Source organism: Neovison vison, chromosome 13 (assembly GCF_020171115.1).
Source record: "Neovison vison isolate M4711 chromosome 13, ASM_NN_V1, whole genome shotgun sequence".
In the NCBI taxonomy this organism is placed as follows: domain Eukaryota; kingdom Metazoa; phylum Chordata; class Mammalia; order Carnivora; family Mustelidae; genus Neogale; species Neogale vison.
In genome coordinates, this window is record NC_058103.1 from 4,440,741 (window position 1) to 4,455,257 (window position 14,517).

Here is a 14,517-nt window from a genome sequence, read left to right on the forward strand (position 1 = left end):
TAAGGTACTCCTCTTTACATGTGGGGCAACTGAGGCAGAGAGCGATTCAGTAACTTGTCCAAAGTGATAGAGCCGGTCACTGATGGAACGGGAGCTGAGCCCAGGCGTACCGCACCTCTGGGACCCCCATCTACACTGGGCGGTGTAGTATTGAATACACTGGGTATTTATTGTCAGAGCCAAAGTGGGATGAAGGGGGCTGGACGGAGTTGTGGGTCTCCCCTGAGAAAGCAGGCTGGCCACGTGAGGAGCGGGTGATGGGAAACAGGAGCCGTAGCATGGCTTCAGACAGACGCGGTCCCTGCCCTAGAGCTGGGTATATCACCATCCTGAACGGGACCTGGGTTCCCAAAGCAAGGGAGGAGTAGGAAATTGCAGGCAGCCCTGGGGAGTAATATTTCTGCCACCTTAAAAAAAAGAATCTGTCTGCCTGCCAATTACAAAATGATTTTCTAGATAACTTCGATTGAAGAGAAAATTAAAAACAAATTAAAAATTATTTCAGAATAATTGAGAATGGGTGAACTAAAGTGGATCCCTCAGAGAGGAAAAACCTCAAGAGCCAGGGGAAAAAGGGAGCGGGTAGTCTGGAAACTTCCCGTGTCGACCAAACAATGGTGACAGAAAACAGACCCGGGCCACTTAGCAGGCATGCTCTAACTTTTTAAGGAAGCCGTGTCTCCTATAACGTACTTTCATAGAGTGCTGTACAGAACAGAAAAAGAGGATTTCCAACACCTTCGATGAAGTTTGCATTATTCTGACGCCAAATCCAGACAAGACGAGGACAAAAAATATTTTTGGCCACCTCACTTAAGAAAAATTCCAAATAAAACCTGTAACAGAGAAAATGCAGCGGTTTTCGGAAGGCCAGTTTTAGCACAGCAGTGAACAATGTTTCCACTCTGGGGAATCTGATGGGGCGGTCCCCGATCATATCAGGCAAAAGAGAAATGTGATGTGACCATCCCTCTCCCTGACCTTCCAAGGTCTTCCCTATAGCTGTACTTCCCGAACTTCCCCACAACCTGGTCCCTGTTTAGTTTCCACCATCTCATTGGTTTAGGAAACAGGGGAAGCAGCTGGGGGGTGGGGGTGGTCTGGGATGAAGGATGGGGACAGTGAGAACTGATCACGGACCTCCTGACCCCCACTGCCACCGGGACGCTGTGATGAGAATGTGCCCCCAGGAGCTCTGCGATACCTAGACCCTGCCCTTGGGGGGGAGATGGGAGGTTCCCCAGCTTAGGCAGAATTCAAATTATTAGGTCCTAAGTGTTCCCTCCAAAAGATATACCTCCCTCTGTCTGCAGCAGTAGGGGAGTCCTCTTTCAAAGAATTCTAATTTAGATACAGTGTGTATCTGTGTCTGTGTGTCTGTGTGTGTGTGTGCATGTGTGTCCACAACAGTGCTCATATTTTTCTGTACATTGTTACAGTAAATTCACATTTTCATTTTCTGTTTGCCTTCTGGCTTTGTTATGATCCCCCCTGCTAGGAATGATTTACATTTTCATGAAACCAAAGTTATTAATTTTTTCTTTTATGGTATTAGATTTTGTATTTTCTATAGAAAGTTCTTTCTCATAATAGGCTACTATTTAGTTATGTTTTTCCCTAGTACTTTTTATGGCTTTCTTTCTCCTATTCAGATCCATCCAGGCTTTACTTGGGAACAGAGAGTAAGGAGGATGTCTACGGTTCTTTCCCCCTAAAAGGCTAGCCAACATGATTTATTGAAAACCTATCTTTTCCCTCACCAATTTGAAATGCCACCCATGTGTTTCAAATACTCGTTTGCATATGAGATAGACCCAGATTTTCTTGGGGCTTCTGGATACCATCTTTGGAGAGGTGCCTCATACTTAAACAGGCTGGGGACACGTAGGAGCTCCAGCTCTGTTTTGAATGCTTCCGTGTTAAGTTGTTGGGATATAGAGGAGATAGACGTGCAAGCTTTAGGTCTCTCCAGGCAATGGTAGATGCCATCATTTATCGGTATCTGGGCCAGTTGCTTTCCAAATATCCTCTTCACTGCTATTTTGTCTTCACTGTTTATTGGTTTATTCAGAGAATTTTGGAGGAGGAGCGGCTACCTGAGCAACACAAAGCTCAGGTCAGCCAAATTAATAAGCTAGACTCTGTCTCTGCCTTCACAGAACTTGCAGCATGCCAGGAAACAGAACTGGGACCAAGACGGAGTAAGCACGTGCCACTCTGTCTCCCGCTGATGGACACTAGAACCTGGAAGGATGTGTGGAGCACCTGGTGTCTGAGGACTCCTCACAGAAATGGCGGCAGGCTGACAGGAAAACACCCCCTCGGTGAGTGCCTCCACCTTTTTCTTTGAGTTTCAGCCTGTCTTCCTTTGGACTCAGAGGCAGCTGGAACCTTGGAACTACACGCCAAGTGTGATCGGGAAAACTCCCAAGGGAAACCCGCATAGGGTGGGACCTTCCCCATGGAGGGAACCACATGGTTGGATGATGGAAATCCTCCCCTCCTGGTTGTGGCTCTTGGTTGGCCCTTGTGGGAACTGTCACTCTGTGACTGCAGACCACTCTCACCGAGACCATGAAGGTCAGGGGCATTGGAACATCCTTAAGTTGCTGAAGAAACAGAACCCACTGAAAATATCCTTTATTTTATTTTTTAAATTTCTTTTCAGCATAACAGAATTCTTTGTTATTGCACCACACCCAGTGCTCCATGCAATCAGTGCCCTCCACAATACCCACCACCTGGATCCCTCCACACCCCCCACCCCTTCAAAACCCTCAGATTGTTTTTCAGAGTCCATAGTCTCTCATGGTTCACCTCCCCTTCCAATTTCCCTCAACTCCCTTCTCCTCTCCATCTTCCCATGTCCTCCATGCTATTTGTTATGCTCCACAAATAAGTGAAACCATGTGATAATGGACTCTCTCTGCTTGACTTATTTCACTCAGCATAATCTCTTCCAGTCCCGTCCATGTTGCCACAAAAGTTGGGTATTCATCCTTTCTGATGGAGGCATAATACTCCATAGTGTATATGGACCACATCTTCCTTATCCATTCGTCTGTTGAAGGGCATCTTGGTTCTTTCCATAGTTTGGTGACCGTGGCCATTGCTGCTATAAACATTGGGGTACAGATGGCCCTTCTTTTCACGACATCTGTATCTTTGAGGTAAATACCCAGGAGTGCAATGGCAGGGTCATAGGGAAGTTCTATTTTTAATTTCTTGAGGAATCTCCACCCTGTTCTCCAAAGAGGTTGCACCAACTTGCATTCCCACCAACAGTGGAAGAGGGTTCCCCTTTCTCCACATCCTCTCCAACACATTCTGTTTCCTGTCTTGCTAATTTTGCCCATTCTAACTGGTGTAAGGTGGTATCTCAATGTGGTTTTAATTTGAATCTCCCTGATGGCTAGTGATGATGAACATTTTTTCATGTGTCTGATAGCCATTTGTATGTCTTCATTGGAATGAAGTGTCTGTTCATATCTTCTGCTCATTTTTTGGTATGATTATCTGTTTTGTGTGTGTTGAGTTTGAGAAGTTCTTTATAGATCCTGGATATCAACCTTTTGTCTGTACTATCATTTGCAAATATCTCCTCCCATTCTGTGGGTTGCCTCATTGTTTTGATGACTGATTCCTTTGTTGTGCAGAAGCTTTTGATCTTGATGAAGTCCCAAAAGTTCATTTTCACTTTTGTTTCCTTTGCCTTTGGAGGCATATCTTGAAAGAAGTTGCTGTGGCTGATATCCAGGAGGTTACTGCCTATGTTCTCCTCTAAGATTCTGATGGATTCCTGTTTCACATTGAGGTCTTTTATCCATTTTGAGTTTATCTTTGTGTATGGTGTAAGAGAATGGTCAAGTTTCATTCTTCTACATATAGCTGTCCAGTTTTCCCAGCACCATTTATTGAAGAGACTGTCTTTTTTTCCACTCTATATTTTTTCCTGCTTTGTCGAAGATTATTTGGGATGAACATGAATAAAGACATTCTCAGCTGAAGGAAAACTGGGAGAAGCTTCTCTCAGCAGACCTCTTGCCTGTTTGATCCCCGTCCCTCTTGCTAATGGTTGAATGAAACCAACAATGACCACATCATGGCACCTGCTCATTTTATTCTTGTCTTTAAGAACAGTTTTACGTCTTTCAGATCCAGAAGATGGCACCTCTGATGAGCCAGCATTAACTCGTGGGCCTGAGGCTGCACATCCTGTTGGCGACAGAGGGAGATTAGGACTTTGATTTTCGAACGTGTTCACCCAGTGATGTTGCTATATGGCAGTGTGAACTGGCCAGGGGCACAGGTGCAAACAAGGCAGTCAGGTTCTTGTTTTCTTAGACAGGTATTTGCCATTCATTGATTACCTTTATGATCCACTTGGAGCCTTCATGTGAATTTTTCATGCCTTTGGTTGCTCCTCTCATTGGGCTTTCTTGCAGTGAATTTCACAGTGGAGGGTCCAACTCCAAGTGTAATTACTTGTCAACATCAAAGAACGAGTTTATTAACTCACTTTGGAGCTACCCTATCCCTTCCAAAAGTAAACCACCTGTTACAGATGCATCAGGAATTTTTATTAATGATATTACAGTGCAGTTCCATGAGGTTTGACAAATGTGACCCAGGGTCACCACCACCACCATCATCAAGACCGAACATTTTCCCTCCGTAGGTCCCTCATGTCCCCTCCACCTCTAGCCACAACACCCACTCAATGCTCTTTGTGAAAAGGAGGCATCATACATTATAGACTCTTTCTGATTGACTTATTCCATTGAGCACAGTATTTTTGGTATGTACCCACGTTGCTGTATCACCAGTTTTCATTTTATTGCTAAATGTCTTCCAAGCATGGATATACTAGACTTTATCTCCTCGCCTGTGAAAGAACATGTGGGTTGTTTCGAGTTTGGGACTCTTGTGAATGAATATGCTTCAAATATTTGTGTCTCCATTATCTTGTGGGCATCTCTTTCCCTTTCTCTAGGGTAAATGTCTGCACATGGAATTTCTAGGTCGTAAGGTAAGTGTGTATTTTACTATGAACAAGTGATGAAACTGCTTTCTGAACTGCTTATACAATTGTACATGCACAATAACACGGACATGCTTTGGTTTGGTTCGGTTTGGCTTTGATGGTGCTAGCTTGTCCATGTCCTTGCCAACACATGGTATTATGTAGTGGGTGTGTGCTGGGTTTTTACTTGCCTTTTACCTAGGACTCATGCTGTCAAGTGTCTTTTCACACGTCTGTTAGACATGTTTATATCTTCTTTTGTTAATGGTCTGTTAGAATCGTTCATCCATTTATAAAATTAGCTTGTTTGTCTTAAATTTTAAAAAGCCACAAGAATAGAGCTGAGATCAAGCTCAGGAGGCCACTCACAGACAGACCCATGGACAGGTACACCCAGGGTCAAAGGGGAGAAACCACACAGGCACTTTGACCCTCACATGTCTTACCTGCAGACACTCCTGGAGACCAAAGGGTACACACCATTGTACATGGGCACAGACCACATGCCTTCACACAAGGATGTGCACACTCACACACAGACGTGATTAAAGATACCCTGGGGCCAGTGTGGGACCCTCCCCCCATGCTTCAACCGCCGGGGAAGAGGGAGGAGGGTGGGCATGTGGGTTGTTACAGACAGGGGAAGACTTCTCACCTTCCTGATCAACAGACCAGTGGCCCCAGAGTGCCTTCTGCAGGCCTCTGACACAAAAGCAGGAAGCTATGACAGCAGGAGCAACAAAGCAAGAAACACAGAGACAAGAAGAGAGAAGCCAGTCCGGAGGAGGAGTTATAAAGCTGGTGGGGAGTGGTCCAGGGGGTGGAGCCCAGGGAGAACCAGGTCAGGGCAGCTGCCTCCAGCCTGATACCTGTCACCACTCCCTGGATACCCCAGGGAGGGACAGGGGAGACCATCCTTCGGGGACAGTCACATACAGTGCCATGCATGCAGGGCCCTTTCTCTGGGTGGTCACCATGGGTGTCCTATAGCTGGGGTCAGGCTGGGCTGAGGCTGTGCCAGGCCCTGGGCTGGGGATGAACCTTGAAGATTTTTTTTCCTTAATGAGTACCCTGTATGTTTTTAGAATTGTTTCAGATTTCCAGATAAGCTGATTGGAAAGTACAAAGTTCGCACATAGTCCCTCTATCTGACACACAGCTTCCCCAGGATTTCCGTCCTGCATCAGTCCAGTGGGTCATTTACCACCAACGAGCCAGTCTCAGTACATTGTGACAAAGCAAGTTCAGAGTTTACACAAGGTGCTGTACATGCTGTGCTTCTCGACAAGGGCGTAATGCCACGTATCTGCCATCACAATGGCCTACAGAATACTTTCAATGTTCTGGAAATGCTGTGGTTCACCTATTCCTCCCTCCTTTCCTCCCCACAAACCCTGGCACAGCTGATCCTTTTATGGGCTCCATGTTTATGCCTTTTCTTAAATGTCATAGAGTTGGAATCATACCGTATGTAGCCTTTCCAGACTGGCTTCTCTCACTTAGTAATACTCATTTACAGTTCCGCCTTGTCTTTTTATGGCTTGATAGCTCATCCCCCCTCCCCCCGGTTTTATTGAGAAAAAATTGGCATGTGTCATGCAGTAAGTTCGAGGCGTACAGCATGATAGTTCAATTTACTTACATTGGGAAATGACTACCGCGGTATGTTCCACTAACATAACTCTGTTCCTTCTCACAGAGACACAATAAAAAGAAAAGAATAAAGGGAAAAATTCCTTCTGTGATGAAGACTCTTAGGATTTACCCTCTTACTCAGTTTATTTTGTTGATGAATAATGTTCCATTGCCTGGATATACTATAGTTTATCCATATCTTTTTTGTGTATTTTCTTTTGGTGAGGTGTCTGTTCAGATCTCTTGCCCATTTTCAATTGGGTTATTTGGTTTTTTTTTGTTTTTTTTTTTTTTATTTATTTGACAGAGAGAGATCACAAGTAGGCAGAGAGGCAGGCAGAGAGAGAGGAGGAAGCAGGCTCCCTGCTGAGCAGAGAGCCCGATGCGGGACTCGATCCCAGGACCCTGAGATCATGACCTGAGCCGAAGGCAGCGGCTTAACCCACTGAGCCACCCAGGCGCCCTGGGTTATTTGGTTTTTTAGGTTGATTTTAGGAGTTCTTTGAATATTTTGGATACAAGTTTTTTATTAGATATCCATTTTGCAAATATTTTCTCCCAGTATGTAGCTCATCTTTTTACCTCTTAATGGTGTCTCTCATGGACCAGGAGTTTTTAATTTTAGTTAAGTCTAACTTAGGGTTTTTTTTTCTTTAACGGCTTGTGCTTTTGGTATTGTATCTAAAAGGTTACCACCTTACCCAAGGACACTTGTGTTATCTCCTGTGATATCTTCTGGAAGTCTTATAATTTTGCAGCTTACATTTAGGTCTGTGATGTATCTTGAGTTATTTTTTGTGAAGGGTGGAAGTCTGTATGTAGATATATTTGTTTGAATGAGGATGCCCAGTTGTTCCAGCACCGCTTGTGGAAAAGACAGTTTTTTTCCCCTGTTGAATTAATTTTGCTCCTTTGTCCAAAATCTGTGAACTGCATTAATTGGGTCTATTTCTGGGCACTCTATTCTGTCGCATTTTCTGTTTGTCTGTTTCCACTATGCCATGCTCTCTTGAGTACTGTAGCTCTATAATAGGTTTGAAGTCCTCTGGCTTTGGTCTCCTTAAATATTGAGTTGGCTACTCTGAGTCTTTTGCTTCTACATATAAACTTTAGAATTAAATTGTTGGTATTCACAAAATAACTTGCTGGGAATTACATCACATCTATAGATCAAGTTGTAAAGAACTGACAGTTGAAAAGTACTGTCTTTGGGGCGCCTGGGTGGCTCAGTGGGTTAAAGCCTCTGCCTTCAGCTCTGGTCATGACCCCAGGATCCTGGGATAGAGCCTCGCATTGGGCTCCCTGCTCAGTGGGGAGCCTGCTTCCTCCTCTCTCTCTGCCTGCCTCTCTGCCTACTTGTGATTCTGTCTGTCAAGTAAATAAATACAATATTAAAAAAAAAAAAAGAAAAAGAAAAATATTGTTTCTTTTCCATGAACATGCAGTAAGTAGTTCTCCATTTATTTGAATCTTTTGTTTCTTTCATTAGAGTTTTGCTGCTTTCCTCATATAGATCTTCAAAATACTTTGTTAGATTTAAACCCAAGTTTACCTTGTGTGTGTGTATGTGTGCTCATGTAAATGGTATTGGGTTTTTAATATCAAATTCCAATTGTGCATTGCTGATATACAAGAAAGCAATGATTTTAGGATATTGATTTTGTATCCTATAAACCTGCTGTAGTTGTTTGTTAGTTCCAAAAGGCTTTTGTTGATTCTTTCAGACTTATTACATAGACAATCATGTCATCTTCAGAGTTTTATTTCTTCCTTCCTACTCTAGAACTCTTATTTCCTTTTCCTGTCTTATTGTGTTTGCTAGGATTCCTAGTATGACGTTGAAAGGGAGCGGTCAGAGGAGATATCGTGGCCTGGTGCTTCATCTCAGCAGGAGAACTCCTGGCTTCCCATCGGTAAATATGATGTAAGCTCCTCGTGTGTGCTGCTTGTTCTTTATCAAGTTAAAGAAGTTCCCTTCTGTTCCTAGAACACTGAGAATTTTTATCATGAATGGGTATTGGAGTTTTTCCCAACGGCTTTTCTATAATCATAAGATTTGTCTTCTTTAGCCTGTTGATGTGATGGAATTACATTAGGTGATTTTCAAATACTGAACCAGTATTGCATTCTGGAATAAATCCCAGTTGGTCATGCTGTATCAATCTTTTGATACATTGTTGGATTTGATTTGCTAACAGTTTATTGAGGATTTTCCCATCTATGTTCATGATTTATATTGGTCTGTAGTTTTCTTTCTTTCTTTCTTTCTTTTTTTGTAATAATATCTTTGTCTGGTTTCTATATCAGGGTGATAGAGTCTCAGAATTGGGAAGTTAGGAAGTATTCCTTCTGTTTCTGTTTTCTGGAAGACATAGTAGATAATTGGTATAATTTCTTCCTTAATTGTTTGGTAGAATTCATCCGTGGATTCATCTGGACCTGGCACTTTCTGTTCTGAAGATTATTATTTACTGATGCCATTTCTTTCTTAGATACAAGCCTACTGAGTTTATCTATTCTTCTTGTATGAGTTTTGGTAAAATGTATATTCAAGGAATTGTCTGTTTCATCTCGGTGATCAAATTTGTGGGAATAGAGTTTTTCATAATATTTATTATCCCTTTAATGTTCATGGAATCAGTATTGATGGCCTGACTCTATTTCATTTCCAATGTTAGTAATTTGCATCTTCTTTCTTTTTCTTAATTAGGTTAACTAGAATTTAATCAGTTTTCTTGATCTTTTCAAAGAAGTAGATATTAGTTTTGTTGATTTTCTCTACTGATTTCCTGCTTTCAATTTTACTGATTTCCGCCCTAGTTTTTATTATTTCTTTTCCACTGCTTACTTTGGATTTGACTTGTTGTTTTACTAGCTTCTAAGGTGAAAACTGAGGTTACCGATTTTAGATCTTCCTTCTTAATATATACATTCGATACTGAGAAGTTCCCTCTGGTCACTCGTTTTGCTGCCTCCCACAATTTTACTGTTGCTCATTTTCATTTTCACTTAATTCAAAATATTTATTAATAGCTCTTGAGACTTCTTCTTTGATCTGTGTGTTATTTAGAAATGTGTTGTTTAATCTCCAGGCATTTGGGGGGTCGTTTCCAATGTCTTTCTGTTACTGGCTTCTCGTTTAAGCCCACTGTGGCCTGAGAGCATGTTACTATTTCTATTTTCTTAAACTTGCTGAGGTGTGTTTTAGGACATGGAGTGTGAGCTATTTGAAAATTGGTGAATGCTCCGTAAAAAGAATATGGGATGAAGTATTCTGTAGGTGTCAGTTAGATCCAGTTGGTTGATGGCGCTATTGCCGTTCAACTGTTGTCCTGGCTGGTTTTCTCCGCGTTGCATCTCTCAGTTCCTGGTAGAATGGGGTTCAAGTCTCCAGCTGAACCGTGGATTAATCTATCTCTTCTTGTAGTTCTGGCAGATTTTGCTTTATTTATTTTGACGCTCTGCTTTTAAATGCGCACAATCAAGAATTGCTACGTATTCTTGGAGAATCGACCTTGTTATCATTATCCAGTGTCCCTTTTTAAAAATCTCTGATTATCTCCTTGCTCTGAGATCTACTGTGCCTGAAACCAGTATAATTCCTTTAACTTTCCTTTGATGTGTTAGCACTACACAACTTTCTCTACCCCTTCAGTTTTAGTTTGAGTCTTTATATTTGAAGGGTGTTCCTTGTAGAGAGTTTGTAGAGGGACCTGTGTTTATCCACTCTACTACTCGATGTCTTTTCATTGGTCTAATTGCATTTAGACCATCCATGTTTAAAGTGATTTTTGATCAGGATTTTAGTCAGTGTGGGCGGCTGGAACAAGATACTACAGGCAGGATGGTTTATAAACAGAGATCTATTGCTCTCTGTTCTGGAAGCTGGAAGCCTGAGATCAGGGTGTCAGCCTGTTTGGGTTCTGCTGGGGACTCTGTTTCTGGTTCACAGCCAGCCCCCTTATCACTATGCCCAGGCACGATGAAAGGGGCCAAAGATCCCTCTGGAGCCTGTTTCATCAGAGCAGTAATCCCACTCAGGGGGTCCCACCCTCGTGGTCTGAGCACCTCCCAGAGATCCATCTCCTAACCCCATCATCTCTGAGGCTGAGGAAGGATTTCAACATTCGAGTTTTAGGGGGACCCAGACCTGCAGACCACAGCAACTGGATTAATAGCTGTCATGTTTGTTCCTGTTTTCTATTCATCCCCCTTGCTTTGTCTGTCTTTGTTATCATCCAATCTCTTTCTGAATTCTGGGGTTTTTAACTGAGCATTTTGTTATGATTCCGTTTTCTTCCCTCTTAGCATATTAATTATATTTCTTTCTTGTTTACTTTTTTAGTGACTACCCCAGAGTTTGCAGTTTGCCTTTGCAACGAACCCAAGTCCACTTTCCAAATAACACGATACTGGGGGTGTTTGTTTTTGTTTTTGTTTTAAAAAATTTTATGTATTTATTTGACACGGAGAGAGAGAGACTGTGCTCGTGAGCGCAAGCATAAGTGGGAGTGGCAGGGGGGGGAGGAGGAGAAGCAGGCCCCCCACTGAGCAGGGAGCCTGATGGGGGGCTCATTCCCAGGACCCTGGGATCATGACCTGAGCCAAAGGCAGAGGCTTTAACTAGACAACACAAGACTGTTGATGGGCCAGTATAGTCACTTTGTAGCAGAATCTTCTCCTTTGTGGTGTCCTTTTGCATATAATATTGCTGCAGTTCATCTCACTTTTTCCTAAGTATAATTACTGAATACATTGTTGCTATTACCATTTTGAACAAAGTGTTATTTGTTAGTTCAATTAAGAATAATAAAAATAATTTTATTTTACCTTGTCTTATCCCTTTTCTTATGTTCTTTCTCTTTTCTTTTTTCTTTCTTTCTTTCTTTCTTTCTTTCTTTCTTTCTTTCTATTTCAAGTTTCTGATCTACAGCCTTTTTCTTCTCTGAAGAACTTCTTTTAACATTTCTTTCAGGACAACGACTCTATTAGCAACATGTTCTCTCAATTTCTGTTTGAGGGTATTTGTATTTCACTTTCAAAGGCTAACTTTAGTGGATACAGAATTCTAGACTGTGGATTTCTTTTCTTCCCACACTTTAAATATTTCACTTCACTCTCTTCTTGCTTCCATAGTCTCTGAGGCTAAGTTCAGTGTGATTCTTATCCTTGCTACTTAGCAATTTTCTCTGTACTTTCCTCTTGATTACAGAGAGAGAAGTATGGAAATATAAAATAATTGTGCATTTTACTGTCTCCGTTCAGCTTCCTCGGTGTTTTGCTCACTTATTTTGATGCTATATTACTGGAAGTGTACTTGCTTTTGTCGTGTTGTGTCATATTGGTGAACAGAGCATTTTATCATTACAGGATGTCCCTCTTTCCTCTAGGGACGCTCCTTGTTCTGAAGTCTACTGTGTCTTCTAATGACATGGACTCCCCGTTTTCTTCTTATTAGTGTTTGCATGATACTTCTTTTTCCCTCCTTGGTGTCTTTGTGCTTATACTGAGTTTCTTACTCACAGCATACAGTTTGGTCTTATTTTTTTCTTTCCTCTTAGAATGCCTTCTAATTATTTTGTTGAAAGCCCAAGCTGATGTATCTGGTAATAACTGAGGTGAACAGGCTTTTAGGATGAGGTTTTATGTTAATCTGGCCAGGAGCTGAGCTGTGTTTGTTCGTTGTAAATGTAAATTCCAAAGGCTTCAGATGCGTCTAGCGTCCTTCTTTTTATTTTTCATGTGGTCTTCAGATTTTTCTAAGAACTGCTTCCTAAATATAGTTCGTGCCTGGCAGTTCTTTCGGCTGTAATCCAGTGGCCTGACGTTGGAGCCCGTGGATGTGGTAGTGAAGGCGGGGAGGGAGGCATTCTGTAATCTCGTGATAAAATTTTAGTGGACCTGTGTCCCTGGCGTGTGAATTTCACATACATTTCTTGGTTTTCTTCCCTTCTCCGGGGGACTTCAGTGCCACGGGAAGGCTAGAGGGGGCTGTTGCCCTTCATCCTGAGACAGGGCTCTGATAAGGTCATTTCTCCTGCTGAGTAGACCTTTGTTATGGAGATGCCCTGAGAGTGTTTCAAAGGGTTCATTTTTCTCCTCTCCCCGCCTGAGACAAGAGGGAAATTTTCTTGGCTCTTCAAGGTGAGAACCTGGGGGGACTGCAGATAAAACCCACTCAACTGCGCCTCCCCCTCCCATTTCCCATTCTTAAATGCTTGTCCACACTCAATCTCCGGCAATTTGTCACAATTACCACTTAAGTATTCTTATCGGTTTAGAGCTCCAGTGGCCTGGCTCTCAGGAAAGCGGATCTCAGCTGCGGCTGTGTCTCCTGTCTGCCCCCGCCCCCCATTTTCAGGTGGTAGTTTGCCCTGTGACCTCAATTCTCTGACAGATGATGGATCCAACAAAAGACATTGATTTTCACTTTGTTCTTTTTTCTTTTCTTTCTTTCTTTCTTTTTTCTTTTTAAAGTGAGGATGGGAGTGATTACTTGGAAGCACTAACATGTCAGGGCTGAAATTAGAAGTCTCAGGTCTTGCTTTTTTATCCAGTCGGACAATCTCGGCTTTGAATTGGTGCATTTAGACCATTTACGTTTTAAATTTAATTATATAATGTTGCTGTTTGTTGCCCCCCTGTATATCCTTTGTTTCTTTCCCCATTGTTCTGCATTCTTCTGCATTCTTCCGGGTTGAGTAATCTTAGCATCTCCTTTTAGCTCACCTATAGTCTTATTAGCTGTACCTCTTTATTTTTTGAAGGTTCCTCTAGAATTTAGGATAGGCACAATTAATGTATTGCAGTCTATCTCGAAAGAATGTGTCAAGTTGTGTATTCAGTAAAAAATATAAACCGTATGTTTCCATTTCCCCCTCGCGTGTTATTTTGTGTCATTACTGTCCTGCATATTTCTAGAGACTCCACAAAGTATTATCCGTCTTTCTTTAAGCAGTCAGTGATCTTTTTTTTTTTTTTAACTTTGTTTTTTAGGGATGTTTTAGGTTCACAGCAAAATTAAGAGGAAGGTCCAGAGAGTTTTTTCAGATGCCCTCTGCTACCGCACATGCGTGCCACCTTACTCTGTCAGCATCCCCACCATAACCGTAGACGACCCTACACTGACACATCATGATCGTCCCAAGCACGATACGCGGCTGGGTTCACGCTTGATGTATAATCGATGGGCTCAGACGGGTGTGTAAGGACACGAATCCACGATTACAGCATCCTACAAAGGATTGGCCCTGTCTAAAGATCCTCTGTGCTCCTCCTAGTCATCCCTCCTGCCCCAAGCCCTTGGACCACTGATAATTTACTGTCTCCAGAGTTTTGCCTTTTCCAGAATGTCATAGAGTCGGGGTCCTACTGGACGTAGCCTTTCCGGATGGGCTTCTTTTGCTTGGCAATGTGCATTTCAGTTTCTTCGGGGTCTCTTCATGGCTTATTGGCCCATTTTTTTATAGCATGGAATACTATTTCATTGTCTGGATGTAACCAGTTTATTTATCCATTCCCCTACCAAAGGACATCTTGGTTGCTTCAGAGTTTTGGAATTATGGGAAAAGTTTTCAATTAGCAATAATCGCGCCTCGGATAAACCTCATTGGCTATGATACTGCCACTGAATTATGAATAAAGCTGCTATAAACTTCTGTGTGCAGGTTTTTGTGTAGATATAAAATTTTAACTCCTTTGGGTAAGTACTGGGAAGCATGATTCCTGGATCGTACGGTAAAATTATATTTAGTTGGGCGAGACGCTTCCACCTGTCTTCCTGTGACCGCGCCATTTTACATTACCATCATCACTGAATGGAAGCTCTTGTTGCCCCACGCCCTAACCAGCATTTGGTG

At 42.4% G+C, this 14,517-nt stretch overlaps 1 non-coding gene across 1 annotated transcript; it reads right to left on the reverse strand.

Moving 5' to 3' along the window:
* Positions 1–14,156: 14,156 nt before the first annotated feature.
* On the reverse strand, positions 14,157–14,297 carry LOC122894828. Its single transcript, XR_006381856.1, has one exon. It is a non-coding gene; the product is annotated as a U4 spliceosomal RNA (small nuclear RNA).
* Positions 14,298–14,517: the final 220 nt, after the last annotated feature.